The 14,355-nt window shown below is 53.9% G+C and overlaps 1 long non-coding RNA gene across 6 annotated transcripts in view; it reads right to left on the bottom strand.

Moving 5' to 3' along the window:
- The window catches only part of LOC102995736 (uncharacterized), a 63,076-nt gene extending 49,313 nt beyond the window's left edge, over positions 1 to 13,763 (bottom strand). For all 6 annotated transcript variants that reach the window (XR_003676645.2, XR_003676642.2, XR_008615599.1 and 3 more), the window contains exons 1-2: positions 13,253 to 13,763; positions 8,416 to 8,513 (exon numbers count right to left, since the gene is read on the bottom strand). This is a non-coding gene — a long non-coding RNA (uncharacterized lncRNA). The remainder of the gene's footprint in view (positions 1 to 8,415; positions 8,514 to 13,252) is intronic.
- Between the last annotated feature and the right edge of the window lie 592 nt (positions 13,764 to 14,355).

Here is a 14,355-nt window from a genome sequence, read left to right as displayed (position 1 = left end):
CGAGGCTCATGCGTGGCGGAGCGGGTCACGGCTGAGTAACACCCCATCACGTTTGTATACATATAACAAGCAGCCACCTCAATGCCACGCAGCAACCCCGTGTCGGGGCGGGCCTTCACCCCAGCCTTGCTCGCCTGCTCTGGGCCTGTCCCCTCTCGCCCCGGCCCTGCTGGCTTTCTGCAACCCCCTGGGCTCCTCAGATGAGCAGCCAACATCCTCCCAGGAACAGGGTCTCAGGTGCGTGAGAGACTTGCCAGTCCGTGTCCTGGGCGTCCCCTACGTGTACTCACACACACACGTGCACACGTATGTAGCATAATGGCCCCATCCTGCCGTTTGGCACTTTGCTGTTTTTCACTTAACGGTGTACCGTGGAGGTCGTTCCAAACCAGAGGGAGTGCCACCTCCTCCCGTTCTCGGCTGCATGCTACCCTACCGCACGGCTCTCCCATACCGAACGGGGTGCGGGCCCTTGGCTCTTACCCCACGGGGGGACAGCCCTGCCGGCACCCCTGCACCCAGCTGGCCACGCCCTGGCGCCGTGCAGCCCGGAAAGGGAGGTCTGAGACATCCTCGCCACTCTCCTGGCCTCAAATCTCCCAGGGCCAACACCTGATGTGCCCTTGTCTTCCCAACGCCCGACTTGGCATTCGAACTCTGCAGACATGGTATAGACGCTTGTTAATCACACAGATGGGAAAATGAACGACTACTTTTCACACACTGTTTAAGGCCTGGCCCAGTCACCACCTCCTCCGGGGAGCCTTCCCTGGTCACCCCAGGCTGGGTTAGGCCCCCCTTTAAGCCCACAGGCCCCGTACTCTCATCAGAGCAATTACGCCCACTGGGTGAGACTGTCAGCGACCGCCCCGGCAGCTCCTGTTCCTCGGGTATCACCAGGAGTTGGCAGGACGCCCGGCACGGAGTGGTGAATGGCCAGCCGGCGGATGCCTGGTGCACAGAGGGAACGCGCGGAGGCCCACAGCTAAGCGTGCCTGCAGGTTCAGTTTCCCCGAGCCCTGTGCCGTGAGGGGGCGGTATAATCACGACCACTTCGCGGATGAGGAGCGCGAGGCTTGGAGAGGCTCAGCATCCTACGTGAGGCCACCCAGCTCCTAACAAGGGGGCCGGCTGACCCCAGGCTGACCCCAGCTCTCCAGCTCTCCCCAGCCCCGAACCTTGCTCCGCCCTCCCGTCAGGGCTGGACAGGACACACAGGCGCAGAGCTCGCTCTGGATCTTCGGGAACAGGGTAAGGTTCAGGGCAAGGCTGAGGTGGGGCTCGGCACCCGGCGCTCTGGGGACCCCAGCAGGAGGGTGAGGGCGGTGGCGGAGGGAGAGGCGACCCTCGATGGAGTTCCGTTTGAACACATGCTGTGTAAGCAACGGGGGCCTCTGACGATGGGGGGAAGAGGCTGGAGAAAGAGGCAGCCACTGAAGACGACCTCCCACCAGCCCCGAACTCCCACGCCTGCCTCTCCCAAGGCTGGGCCGCCATGCCGGTCTGGCCCCAAAACTCGGGTTAGAACTTGCCCCCACCCCCCTCTCTTTTGGGAGAGTCGGAGGAAGAAAAGAACATGTTCCCTACAGGGAAAGCTGCAAAGATGTTACAAAGCTTCAGTTAAGGGGGAAGCGATGGAAGCAGGGGAGCCGGTGGCAGCACACGCGGGTTCACCGACAGAACGGGTCCCCAGCGGTGAAAGAGTATTTGGTCTTTGCCCACGCGGCTCCCCCGCAGCCCGCTTCCCGAAGAGAGTTCCGTCTCTCTCCGACTGGTTCCACGCTGTACGCAGCGTCGGGGGTAGGTCGAGGGGAACAGGACCCACAGGGGCCGGAGAACAGAGGGGAGGAGCCTCCCTTTCTTGTGGAGAGTCTAGATTCTAGGGGAGGCCATGAGAAAACAAGCAAAACTGGAGAGAGGAAGCTCATTTCCATGACAAAAGCGCAGTGGAGGGGGCCGAGGGCAAAAGTGAGAGCTGACCTCTGCAGGGTCCGGGGAGCCGCGGGGGTCCTGGAGTTGCCGCAGGATGGACGCAGGACATGCAGGGGGCAGAGGAAGCAGGATGTTAGGAACACACTGTGGGCTGAGGAGTGGATTCCCCTTGACGCTTGAGAGAAAGGCAAGGGGGACTCCGAATTCCTTCCTAATCCATTTTGGGGGCTCGACTACCCCGCTCTGCGATGCTCTCTGGAGTGGGCCACCTGGAACCCCAGCTCATATTAGGGTTCCATACGCAAAGCCCATCTCACAACGAGGAGACGATTTAATCCCCATCAAACTCAGAGAGGTTGGGGCTGCCGTTATCCCACATCAAAGATAAGGAAACTGAGGTGCAAAAAGCTCACGTGAGTCGCCCAAGGTCACGGAGCTAGAAAGGGGCCAGGTCAGGACAAACCCTCGGGTGTTCCTGGCTCCAAATCCCAACGTCTTTTCTCTCTCCCACTCTGCTCCGGGGAAGGATCCTATGACACTGAATCTTCTCTTGTTCAGAGTTTAATATTTCGGGCCAAATGTGAGTGTGGTTTGCTGTTTCCTCCAAAAATTTGGCCTGACCTCAGGGCACCGCTGCCCAGTCATTTGGCAAGAGTCCTCTGCTGGCAGCGATGGGCTGGTGGGCAGGCTGCTCTGGGCATGACTCGGTAGAAACTCAGATAACTCAATAAAAGCTCTATTTACCTTTGTGGTCAAAACACACAGGACAATTTCTAGATGTCAGATAGGATGATGGCCAGCGTTGGCACAGACGGGAGAGTGGGTTCTGCTGCTCTGCGTCAGTGGAAGTTGAAATCTGTACAACCTTCTGGAGAGCAGCTTGGCACTATGAATGCCACGTCTTGCAAATGCAGAGCCTTTGACCCAGCAAGTCCACTTCTAGGAACCCAGCCCAAGGAAACAGTCTCGCACGCTACACTGCTCTCATTCCCACAGTGACCGGCCTCAGCCTGAGCTCCTACGGGGTCGTCGGCACTCACCTCTGCCTGCTTAACGGGAGCAGCGGTTCTTCCCCGGCCTCGTTCTGCTTCCCCACAACTGCAGGAGCATTTTGACTCTATTTAAAATTAGGAGCTAATCATGCATACAATTTTCTATTTCTTTCATGGCTTGGCTTCCAATTCCAAAAGCAACAGAACTTTCAGCCTGGAGGGGACGTCCGGAATTTTCTAGTCCAACATTTCCCAAAGTGGGTCCCATGGGAGGTGAAAGGGTAGTTGCAACCGGATGCCTGCATAATGGGATAAGCTCGGGAAAATGGAACACGTGCTTCCTTGCAGGATTTCTCAGAGCCTGTGCTAGATGATGAGCATTGCAATCTCCACAAGGCAGATAGAGGAGGCGGTATGAGTCTCCTGTGGCTGCTATAACAAATGGCCACCAAATGGGTGGCGTCAAACAACAGAAGCATATTGTCTCACGGTTTTGGAGGCCTGAAGTCTGAAATCAAGGTGTCAGCGGGGCCAGGCTCCATCCGAAGGCTCTCAGGGAGGACCCTTCCTTGTCTCTTCTGGCTTCTGATAGCCTCAGGTGTCCCTGGCCTGGGGCTGCATTCCTCCCCGCTGCACCTTTGTCTTCACACATGTGTCTTCGCTCTGTGTCTGTGCCTAAATTCCCCTTGTCTTATAAAGACCCTGGTCATTAGATTAGGGCTACTTCAGTCTGACCTCATTTAAACTTGATCACATCTGCAAAGACCCTATTTCCAAATAACGTCACGCTCGCAGGTCCAGGCAGATGTGAATTTGGCGGGGGGACGCTATTCACCGCAGTATAGATGGAAAGACCTTGGGGGCTTCTGAGAGGGGAGGCCCAGGAGCAGACTGGAGCCGCTCTCCAAGCATCCCTCGGCCTGCTGCGTTGGGACAGACCATGCGGGGGGAGGGCGGGCTCACGGGGACACAGAGCACAGTGGGGGTACCACAGCACAGTCCAGGCGAGAAGAGACAGCGGCCTGGACCAGGCAGAGGCAGTGCAGGTGGCGAGAAGCAGCTGGCCTTGGACTTCCCTTTGAAGGTGAGCCAGTAGAAGGTAACCCGGCGTTTGGGTGTGAGATGTGAGAAAATGAGGCCTCAAGGGTGACCTCTGCTCCTCTGGAACAGCGGAGTTGCCATCAGTGCAAAGAGCCGACTAGTTACGGGACGCAGTTCCCGGCAGAGCGATGTGGACTGGGATGGAGGGACTGGGACGGAGGAACTGGTCCTCCAGTGGAGCGTGGACCTAAATACAGAGCTGAGCCCGCCCTGCCCCACGACTGTCAGTCCTCCTGTGAGTCCAGGAGAAGGTCCACTGGGGCCTGTGTACGCCGGCCTCAATCCAGTCACCCCCGACGGCCCTGCTCCAGGGCCTGCGCTCCACTCACACCGTCTCTCTGTGCATCCACTGCCTGTCAACGCGGGGCCCGCAAATCTTGGGCCCGCCCGGCAACTGGGCTGTCCTAGGGAGGACTGGGCCGGCCCTTCCCGGGGTGGGTGCCACCAGCAGACAACAGGGGCTGCACAGCGCAGGAGAGGTCCCTGGGGTGGGGACTCTTGTGGCTTTCGGTGACTGCGTCTCTGGCTGGGCTGACCAGCTGGGCTCAGCAAATCCTGCGGGCACAACCTCAGGCCTGGAGCCCGCTGCTGTTTCGTCGGGGCCAAGGGCGGTTCACGCTCATGAAAAAGGGTCTTGCTGCCCAAGCTGAAGGCACTCGCCAGCCGCCACGCCACAGGGTCACTTCCCAAGCTCGCCACAAAGCAGGTCAGAGAGCCACAGTCCACGGTCCTAATCTGAGCTCTGAGATGTCTGTGGACCTCTCCCTTCTGCCGGGAATTCAAAGGACTTGGTCCAACATCTGGGCGAAAAGGAGGCTGGCCCAAATTCCAGGCAACTGCCTGGTGTGGGCAGCAGAAGACGTGGCTGTGACCTGCTGAGGAATTTCTCGGGCGAGGAGTAGAGCCCTCAGAGCCTCGCTTTTCCTGTCTGTAAAATGGGATCTCGCTCCCATGTGTGCTGGGCGGGGATGGCTCTGTGGCTTTCAGGCTCTGCTCTGTGGCTTTCAGGCTCTGCTCTGTGGAGAAGCTTGGATGAGGGTGGGAGGGAGGGGACTCTGAGAGCTGCTTCCTCTGTCCATCCCTTCCTGCCTCAGCCAGAACAATTCTGGTTGGTCTTCCAAGTGAAAGTTCACTTGAAAATAAATCCTAGGACTTCCCTGGCGGCGCAGTGGTTAAGAATCCGTCTGCCAATGCAGGGAACACAGGTTCGTTCCCTGGTCTGGGAAGATCCCACATGCCGCGGAGCAACTAAGCCCGTGCGCCACAACTGCTGAGCCTGCGCTCTAGAGCCCATGCTCTGCAACAAGGGAAGCCGCCGCAATGAGAAGCCCGCGCACCGCAAAGAGAGTAGCCCCCTCTCACGGCGACTAGAGAAAGCCCACGCGCAGCAGTGAAGACCCAATGCAGCCCAAAATAAAGAAATAAAAATTAAATATATATATATATATATATATATATATATATATATATATATATATCTTGAAGTAAGAGATGTACAAAACCCACTGACCAGCACTTCAGGATCTCGTGGGTCTGATGTCCAGTCTAGGGCTCCTTGGGTTGTGGGCAGAGGGAGCTGGGGCACAGCTGGGGCCTGGCTCTGTCCACCTCCCTTTCCAGCCCCTGGAGAGCTGTGATCCTCTTATATCAGTCATGTGATGCTGGGTGAGCTGCCAATCACAGGGCCCCACCCCCTGAGTGGACATGTGCTTCAGGCCTGGCCAATCACAGAACTCCTCCCCCTCCCCAAGTGGTAAGTCCAAGGCTTAGCCATGTGGCTAAGGCTGGCCAATAAAGGTCCTTCCCTGGAGCATCTATATTCTGAAACAGGAAGAGAGATGCTCTCCCTTCTCTTTTTTCATCAAGCTGGAGGACCTAAGCCTGAGGATACCAGCACTGTGTTTCCCACTGCTGGGAGAAAACCTGTTTACTCTCAGAGAAAATGAGGTCCCCATAGAGACCCCAAGATGGGGAGAGATGGAGATAGCATGAGATCTCATGGCACTGAAGTACCTGGTTACAGCCTTCATGGCTCCCAGAGTGGCCTTTGATTAGGAGCCTCTTCTGGTTTGAGTTCCTGTCACTGACAAATACAGGAGTCCTGTCCAATCCAGAACCAACGGGGAAGGTCAAGAAAGCTCACTCGGCAGCAAAGTTCCCAGAGGGGACCTTTAAGCTTCTCGAGGGCAAGGGTAACTAAGAACTTTGCTTTTTATTTACTTATTTATTTAGCGGTGTCCTTTCCTTGAGAAACCAAATACAGTTTGCACCACCCAGACAGCACCTGAGATCGGCTTAAGGGATGGAGAGAGGGGAGGCAGGAGGAGCAGGCGTGGGGCTGAGCCAGTTTTAAAGGGACCTGACAACTGGCCAAGAGCTAGGCATGCTCCAACCCTCTTGATGGCAGGAAGACCCCTAGGGTTTAGGTGCTCCTCCGAAATCACACACAGGGCATTTCAAGCAGGACCTGACCCAGAACCAGCTCTCTTAACTCCAGAGCCCATGTCACCAGACTTTTGAATTTCAGAGAAATTCAGAAAACTCTTTTAAAAAAAAATTAATTTATTTATTTATTTTTGGCTGCATTGGGTCTTTGTTGCTGCACGTGCGCTTTCTCCAGTTGCGGCGAGCGGGGGCTACTCTTCCTCGCGGTGCGCGGCCTTCTCATTGCAGTGCCTTCTCTTGTTGCGGAGCACGGGCTCTAGGCGCGTGGGCTTCAGTAGTTGTGGCACGTGGGCTCAGTAGTTGTGGCTCGCGGGCTCTAGAGCTCAGGCTCAGTAGTTGTGGCGCACGGGCTTAGCTGCTCCGCGGCATGTGGGATCTTCCCGGACAAGGACTTGAACCCGTGTCCCCTGCATTGGCAGACGGATTCTTAACCACTGCGCCACCAGGGAAGTCCCAGAAAAGTCTTTTGAGAACAAAGGATCAGTAAAGCTCAACGGCCATCTCTGGCTAGCATCCCTTCGTAAAACAATAACCCCCAACAATGGAGGAAGGACATAAGCTGTGAGTAAAGGCCAGGCCTCGCGTTTGGATATGTTCAGTTTGGAGGGACACTAGGTGATTTCCTCATGTTTCCTCAAAGCAATGACTACTGGGAAATGGGCAAGAGCAGGCAGTGGGTGTGTGAGTGTCCTGGGGCCTCCGTAACAAAGCGCCACAAACTAGGGGCTCTTAAAACAGCTGAATTGTATAGTTCTGGAGCCCTGAGGTCTAAAATCAAGGTGTCAGCAGGGCCGAGCTCTCTCTGAGGGCTCTAGGGACGATTCCGTGGCTTGTAGAAGAAACACTCCCGTCTCTGCCTTCATCGTCACACGGCTTTCTCCCTGTGTGTCTGTGTCTAAATTCCCCTCTTCTTCTAAGGACACCAGGCATTACATTAGGGCCACCCTAATCCAGTACGAACCCATCTTAACTTGATGACATCTGCAAAGACCCTATTTCTAAATATAAGGTCACATTCACAGATTCTGGGGGTTAGGTCTCGAGCAGACCTTTCTAAGGGATACAACTCAAGCTGGTGGAGCGGCCAGCGTTATGGGGTACCCCACCCGCAAGGTCCTTCCCACGCTGACAGCAAAGTGTGAGAAAGACGGATCTGAGGCACGATGCCCTCCCAGATTTGGGAGAAGGGTTGGACTGCCAGGGACAGCTGGGGACCCCTGGGCTGTCCCACCTTCCCTCACGTTTCCCTTCCAAGGAATAACCGTCTGGAGGTCAGCCAGTTGCCCGCTGGTGAAGGCAGGCCAGAACACAGACCTTTAGCTCCCGGCCAGGGCTGGACCATAACCTGGGGACCTTCCTAGGGAAGCCTCAGCCCCAGGCCAGGAAATCGGCCCCGCCAAGGGGACAGATTCACAGCAGAGGGAAAGTCACACTTTGGCCTTTTGGATGGCAGGAGGGCTTGACTTTTCTGTGAGGGCCCCTGTGTGCCCTCCCAGGATGCATGTAGAGACAAAGCAGCAGCCACCAGCCTGGCCTGACCTCAGTCCTCTGGACGGGGACCACAGTTTGCTCACAGGCTCCCTGGAGACTGACACTGCAGGGGGACTTGAGTCAGCGGAAACGACACGCTTCCCAGAGAGGGGCGGTAGCCAGCCTGAGGTCACACAGCAATCATTCAGAGCCAACGTGAGAGACCTGTCTCCCAGTTCTGCCGGTGAGAGCCTTTTACCCACCATCATGGCCTCTATCAGGGGAGGTTTTTGCCCTTGGGAACCAGGGTTGATTTTCTAATGGTTTTATAGAGCAGTCACGAAGAAAATATCACCCACTTCACAGCCAGACCTGCTGGACACCTGGTGTTTGGGAAAAGGAAAGAGAGAACTAACACTGACTAAACACCTACTGTGCACCACATGCTTCAGGCTCACATTCCTGCCCATCTTACCTGTGAGCAGCGCGAGGCCCAGGGTGGCTGGAGTCGGCCAAGGGTTCCCATTCCCTCTCAGGATGTCAGTTCACCTCGCTGAGCCTCAGTTTACTCACCTGTAAAATGGGATCACAAGCTCAGCGTCACAGGTGGTCACTAGGATTAGGGATCCCATCCCAGGAATGGGCACACAGTAGGTGCTCAAGAAAGGCGACGTTCGCTAATTATTAGAGAAGTGAAAATCAAAACTACAATTATTTCTCACACCAGTCAGAATGGCCACCATTAGAAAGTCTACAAATAACAAATACCGGAAAGGATGTGGAGAAAAGGGAACCCTCCCACACTGTTGGTGGGAATGTAAATTGGTGCAGCCACTGTGGAGAAGAATATGGAGGTTCCTTACAAAATTAAAAATAGTTACTGTAGGATCCAGCAATCCCACTCCTGGGCATACATCCAGAGAAAAGTATAACTCAAAAAGATACCTGCACCCCAACGTTCATAGCAGCACTATTTACAACAGCCAAGACATGGAAACAACCTAAACATGCACCAACAGATGAATGGATAAAGAAGATGTGGTACGTATATAAATGGACTACTACTCGGCCATAAAAAGTAATGAAATAATGCCCTTTGCAGCAACAGGGATGGACCTGGAGATTATCATACTAAGTGAGGTAAGTCAGACAGAGAAAGACAAATACCACATGATATCACTTATCTGTGGAATCTAAAATATGACACGAATGAACTTATCTACGAAACAGAAACAGACTTGTGGTTGCCAAGGGGGTGGGGAGGGGTGGAGTGGGGGTCTGGGGTTAGCAGACGCAAACTCTTACACAGAGAACAGATAAACAACAAGGTCCTACTGTAGAGCACAGGGAACTACATTCAATATCCTGGGATAAACCATAATGGAAAAGACTGTGAAAAAGAATATATGTAGACGTATAACTGAACCACTTTTCTGTACGGTAGAAAATAACATAACATTGTAAATCAACTATACGTTAATAAATTTTTTAAAAAGAAGAAAGGTGATGTTTTGATTTTCTATCGCTGCTGCAATACTTTTCCACAAACTTTGCAGCTTCAACAATACACGCTCATCATCTTCCATCTGGAGGTCGGAAATTCAACACGGGGCTCGCTGGGTAAACCAAGGTATCAGTGGTGCTGCCTGAGGTTCTAGGGGGCAGGCTATTCCTCGGCCTTTCAGCTTCTAGGAGTGGCCCCTAGTCCTTGGCTCACGGCCCCCCTCTCCATCCTCAAAGTCAGCGACACTGCATCTCTGAACCTGCTCCACTGCCTCCTCTTTCTCCGGCCCCAGCTGGGAAAGGGTCTCTGATTTCAAGGACTCATGCAATTCCACGGGACCCACCCGGATCACCCAGGATCATCTCCCCATCACAAGGTCCTCAACTCAAGCACGCCTGCAAAGTGCCTTCTGCCATGTCAGGTCACGTACACAGCGATTCCGGGAATTAGGCTGGGGTGGGGCCGGGCAGCGGGCATTACTCTGCCGACGACACGTGAGCTGAGCTGAATTTCATAAAGCAAGGGATGCCCGGGCTGGTCTCGGCGCTTCTTTTTGGAAGAAGAGGATTCCACTAAAACCAGCTCCCTCGAGGGCCGCTTCCCATCCCTGCTGTTTTTGACTCTTTTCAAAGAGGCTCTGTCTAGCCAAGGAGACAGGGTCAGGGCTGCCAAACCTTTGCTTCAAAATAAACCCTACTAGGAAATTTCCACGGGACCAGGCCCTTTTCTCCCCGCTCCCTGCAGAGACCTGCCTGAAATCCCAAACCAAGCGGGACGTCTTATAGCAAGACCATCAGACTCCAAGCTCTCCTGAGAAGGAGGTTTTTGTGGCCGTTTGGGTGTTTTTCTTTTGTTTGTTTGTTTTCCCCTGTCAAACTAAATAGCATACCGTTAGGCTATTTACTGGGCACACTGTTACGCGGGCAGAGGGAACTGGGTTAGGACATGACCCTCGACTTACGAAAGGGTTTTACGGTTGTCATCCTCAAAAGGACCTTATCTGTCCGCCCACCCAGCTTACATTCTCCAGGGTCCCTCCTCGTTGCCTTCAAAGAGCGCTCAGCTATTTCACAAGCTCTGCACATTTACAGGGAGCGTATTTTATGCCGACAGGGAGGCAGGCACGGAAACCCCACTTGCCCTAACACCCGGCATCTCTTGATTTTATTTCATTCACCCGGGAGTCACTGTTTGCCATGGGCTCAGCATCAGACGTTTTGCACGGGGGGGCGTGCACTTGTTCTGGATTTCAAGCAGGTTCACGGGGACAGACGTCATCTCATGAATTCCCCCAGCAGTGTCCCCACTTTCCCGGTGAGGAGAAAGGGGGGGCGGCGCGGGGCCCTGGCTACGGCCACTCAGCCGAAAAGCGGCAGGGCTGGGTTTGAAGCTGGGCCCCCTGACTTTAGAGCACCCCAATTGACTGTGGCCACACTCATCCTCTCTTGTGATACTGTGACAGAAAAAGAATGTATATTTGGTCCTAAAACCTGCGTACTTTGCTGATGGGGAGATAGGGGTGTCCTTGGTTACCCCTCACAAGCCCCTCTCCACCACACCTGAGTTTATGCTAACGAGGTGACTCCTGGTGGCTCCCAGAGAGCTTCAGCATGGGGGCCAGTCGCCCGAGGCACCAATCATGTGACTAGAGGATTGGAACTTGCAGCTCCATCCCCGACCTCCAGGGAGGCGAGTGGGGCATCACCCGCGGCAAATGAGGTTATCGGCCATGCCTATATAATGGAACCTCCATGAAAACGCTTCTGGGTTGGTGAACGCACCCATGTGTCGAGAGGGTGTGCACCCCAAACTCCATGGGGACAGAAGCTCCTACACTTGGGACCCTTCCAGACCTCTCACTACATACCTCTTCGTCCGGTTATTCATCTGTATCCTTTACAATAAATGTAAAGGATTTACATTTACAATAAAAGTAAACGTAAGCAAAGTATTACCCTGAGTTCCATGAGCCATTATAGCAAATTATTGAACCTGAGGAGGGCGTTGTGGGATTCCTTGATTTGTTGCCAAGTCAGAGAGAAGGGTGGGTGAGCTGGGGACCCACCACTTGCGACGGGCATCTGAAGTGGGAGGCAGTCTTCCAGGACTGAGCCCTTAACCACGGGGTCTGCTCTCACTCCGGGTGGTTAGCACCCGAACCGAATTAAGTTGTAGGACACCCAGCTGGCGTCCACAGAGAACTGGAGAATTGCTTGGTGTGGAAAATCTACGTGTTTGGCGTCAGAAGTGTTACGAGCAAAAACCAGATCTTAGTAGTAACTATATTCATTCATGTATCAATTCACTCAATGTTTAGCAAGTTCGTTAAGTCAACTTTGCACTGCGGTAAGTGATGAGCAAGACAGACATCCTACCCTTCCCGAACGCGCTGACAAGGGAAGAACCACCTCCAGAACAGTGTCTCTCCACCCCCTACGCCCAGGACTGTGTAACTTATCAACAGAAACAGCAGAGAGTCTGATTCAATTGGTGTGTGGTGGGGCCATCACACCGGTAATTAAAATTTTTCTTTTAAATTTAGTTATGTAGTGGGCTGAATAAGGGCCCCCAAACATATCAGGTCCGAATCCCTGGGACCTATCAACGTTACCTTATATGGCAAAGACTTTGCAGATGTAACTAAGGATCCTGAGATGGGAAAATTATCCTGGATTATCTGGTGGGTTGAGATGCAACCCCATGTATCCTTATGAGGGAGGCAAAGGGAGATTACACAACCACACAGGACATGGCAATGTGACAGCAGAAGCCAGGAGAGCAACGTGGCCGCCAGAAGCTGGAGGAGATAAAGAAGGTCCCTCCCCTAGAGCCTCCGGAGAGAGCACAGCCCTGCAACACCTGATTTCACACTTCTGGCTTCTGGAACTGCGAGAGAGTACACGCCTGTTTCTTTAAATCACCAAGTTTTGGTAATTTATTACAGCTGTCACAGGAAGCGAAAACAAGGCATAACAGTTATACGTGCAAATCTTAAGTGCACGGCACGATGAACTGTTATATCCACACACACCACGTGTCACCATGAAGATCAAGCTAGAACATTCCCAGCGTCCCAGGTTTCTGGTCACTACCCTCCCCAGAAATATCCACTCTCCCCACCTCTGTCACGATAGATTGGTTTTGCCTGTTCTTGAACTTCATGTACAAGGGATCATACGACATGTACTCTTGTGTGAGGCTTCCTTTGCTCAACTTAATAGCAGTGCAATTCATGCTTGATGTTGGGTTTTTTCTTCCTTGGTATTATTCCACTATATGAATATATATATATTTGAATATATATGATTTGGTCCCCTAGTCTCCAGATCTCCTATGGACATCTGGCTGTTCCCAGCCATCAGCTATTAATAATACACCAACAGGAACATAGTCCTACGGTCTTTTGCGCGCGTGCCTCATTTCTCTCAGGCCCATACCTAGGAGTGGACCTGTGGGGTCTGGATTGGTAATTTTCTGTAGCTTCCAGGTGGTTCAAATGTGTAATCAGGCGTGAGAACCACTCTCCAGACCAACGGTTCTCGACTGGCAACAGTTTTGCCCCCCAGGGTACAGTTGGCAAGGTCTGGAGACACTTTTGGTTGTCACAACTCAGAGCTGTGCTAAGAGTGTCTTGGGGAGAGAGGTCGGGGCTACGGGGAAACCTCCTGCAGTACATGGGGCACCCCCTACCCAGCACACACACACACACACACACACACAGAAAGGAATTATCCGGCTCCCATGGTGACCTGAGGGTGGGAAACTCGACCGTAGCCAGAACTCGCGACCACACACATGAATAACCCACCTGCACGTAAGCTGCAGCTCGCAGGGCCTGGCCCCGCTCGGAGAGGTGGGACCGGATGACGCTGGTGAGGCGCCGAGGCTTGGCTGCTCTGGGTGAGCCCTGGAGACGGGGCAGGCCGCCCTGTTGAGAACGGAGAACCGACCTCAGCTGTGGGCCTTTAGCTGAAGCCCCGAGGCATCTTCCTGCCCCACGGGTGCCAGTGTGGACTTCTGACATCATGCCCCGCTCGGTCCTCTCTTCCTGGGTCTGCTGACTCCAGGGACACAGAAAGCCCCAGAGGACAGGGACCATGTCTCGGCCAGTCCTCCGATTCTGTGCGGCGAGCACTGAAGTGAGGTTGCCGCGTGGGACACGGGACATGGGAACAAAGTTCCAAAGGGCAGCTTCCCCCCAGCTCTGTCTACAGTGGGACATTTAACGGCGTCGCACAGGCAATCTCACGGGGTCCGTGTGTGACGGAGACCGGCTGGCGGGTCACCCCCGCCACCCCCGACCACTCCCTCTTCCTCCGGGGCACACAGCCGGAATGGTATTTCCCAGCGTCCCTTGCCGGCAGGCGAGGTCACGTGACTGAATTCTGGCCAATGGGAGTCACGTGGAAGTCATGTGCTCCTCTAAAAACCTCCCACACCTGCTCCTTCCTGCCCTGTCCCTTCCCACCAGCTGGAAGCAAAGGGCTCATGGGGGCTGGCAGAGAGTTCCCTGCCTTCGGTTGCTAAATTGCCTTGTGGAAAAGCCACCCCCTTAACACCTGCTCTCCATTATCGAGAGGAAAACAAACTTCAATTGCATTTAAAGTCATTGAAATGTGGCTACTTGCTTGTTAGGGCAGCTAGCATACCCTTAACTAGTAAACTAAGTTTCTGCCAACTGGCGGGGGAGCGGGGGGAGGGGGAGTGAGTTTCAGCTCCACTCCAGCTTAAGAAGGGATTCCGTGGATGGACCTGGAGTCTGTCATACAGAGTGAAGTAAGTCAGAAGGAGAAAAACAAATACCGTATGCTAACACATATATATGGAATCCAAGAAAAAAAAAATGTCATGAAGAGCCTAGGGGTAGGACGGGAATAAAACACAGACCTACTAGAGCATGGACTTGAGGAT

This window comes from Physeter macrocephalus, chromosome 17 (assembly GCF_002837175.3).
Source record: "Physeter macrocephalus isolate SW-GA chromosome 17, ASM283717v5, whole genome shotgun sequence".
Lineage (NCBI taxonomy): Eukaryota > Metazoa > Chordata > Mammalia > Artiodactyla > Physeteridae > Physeter > Physeter macrocephalus.
The sequence above is the reverse complement of the archived record's forward strand: the minus strand, read 5'-3'. Positions and strand labels throughout refer to the sequence as shown.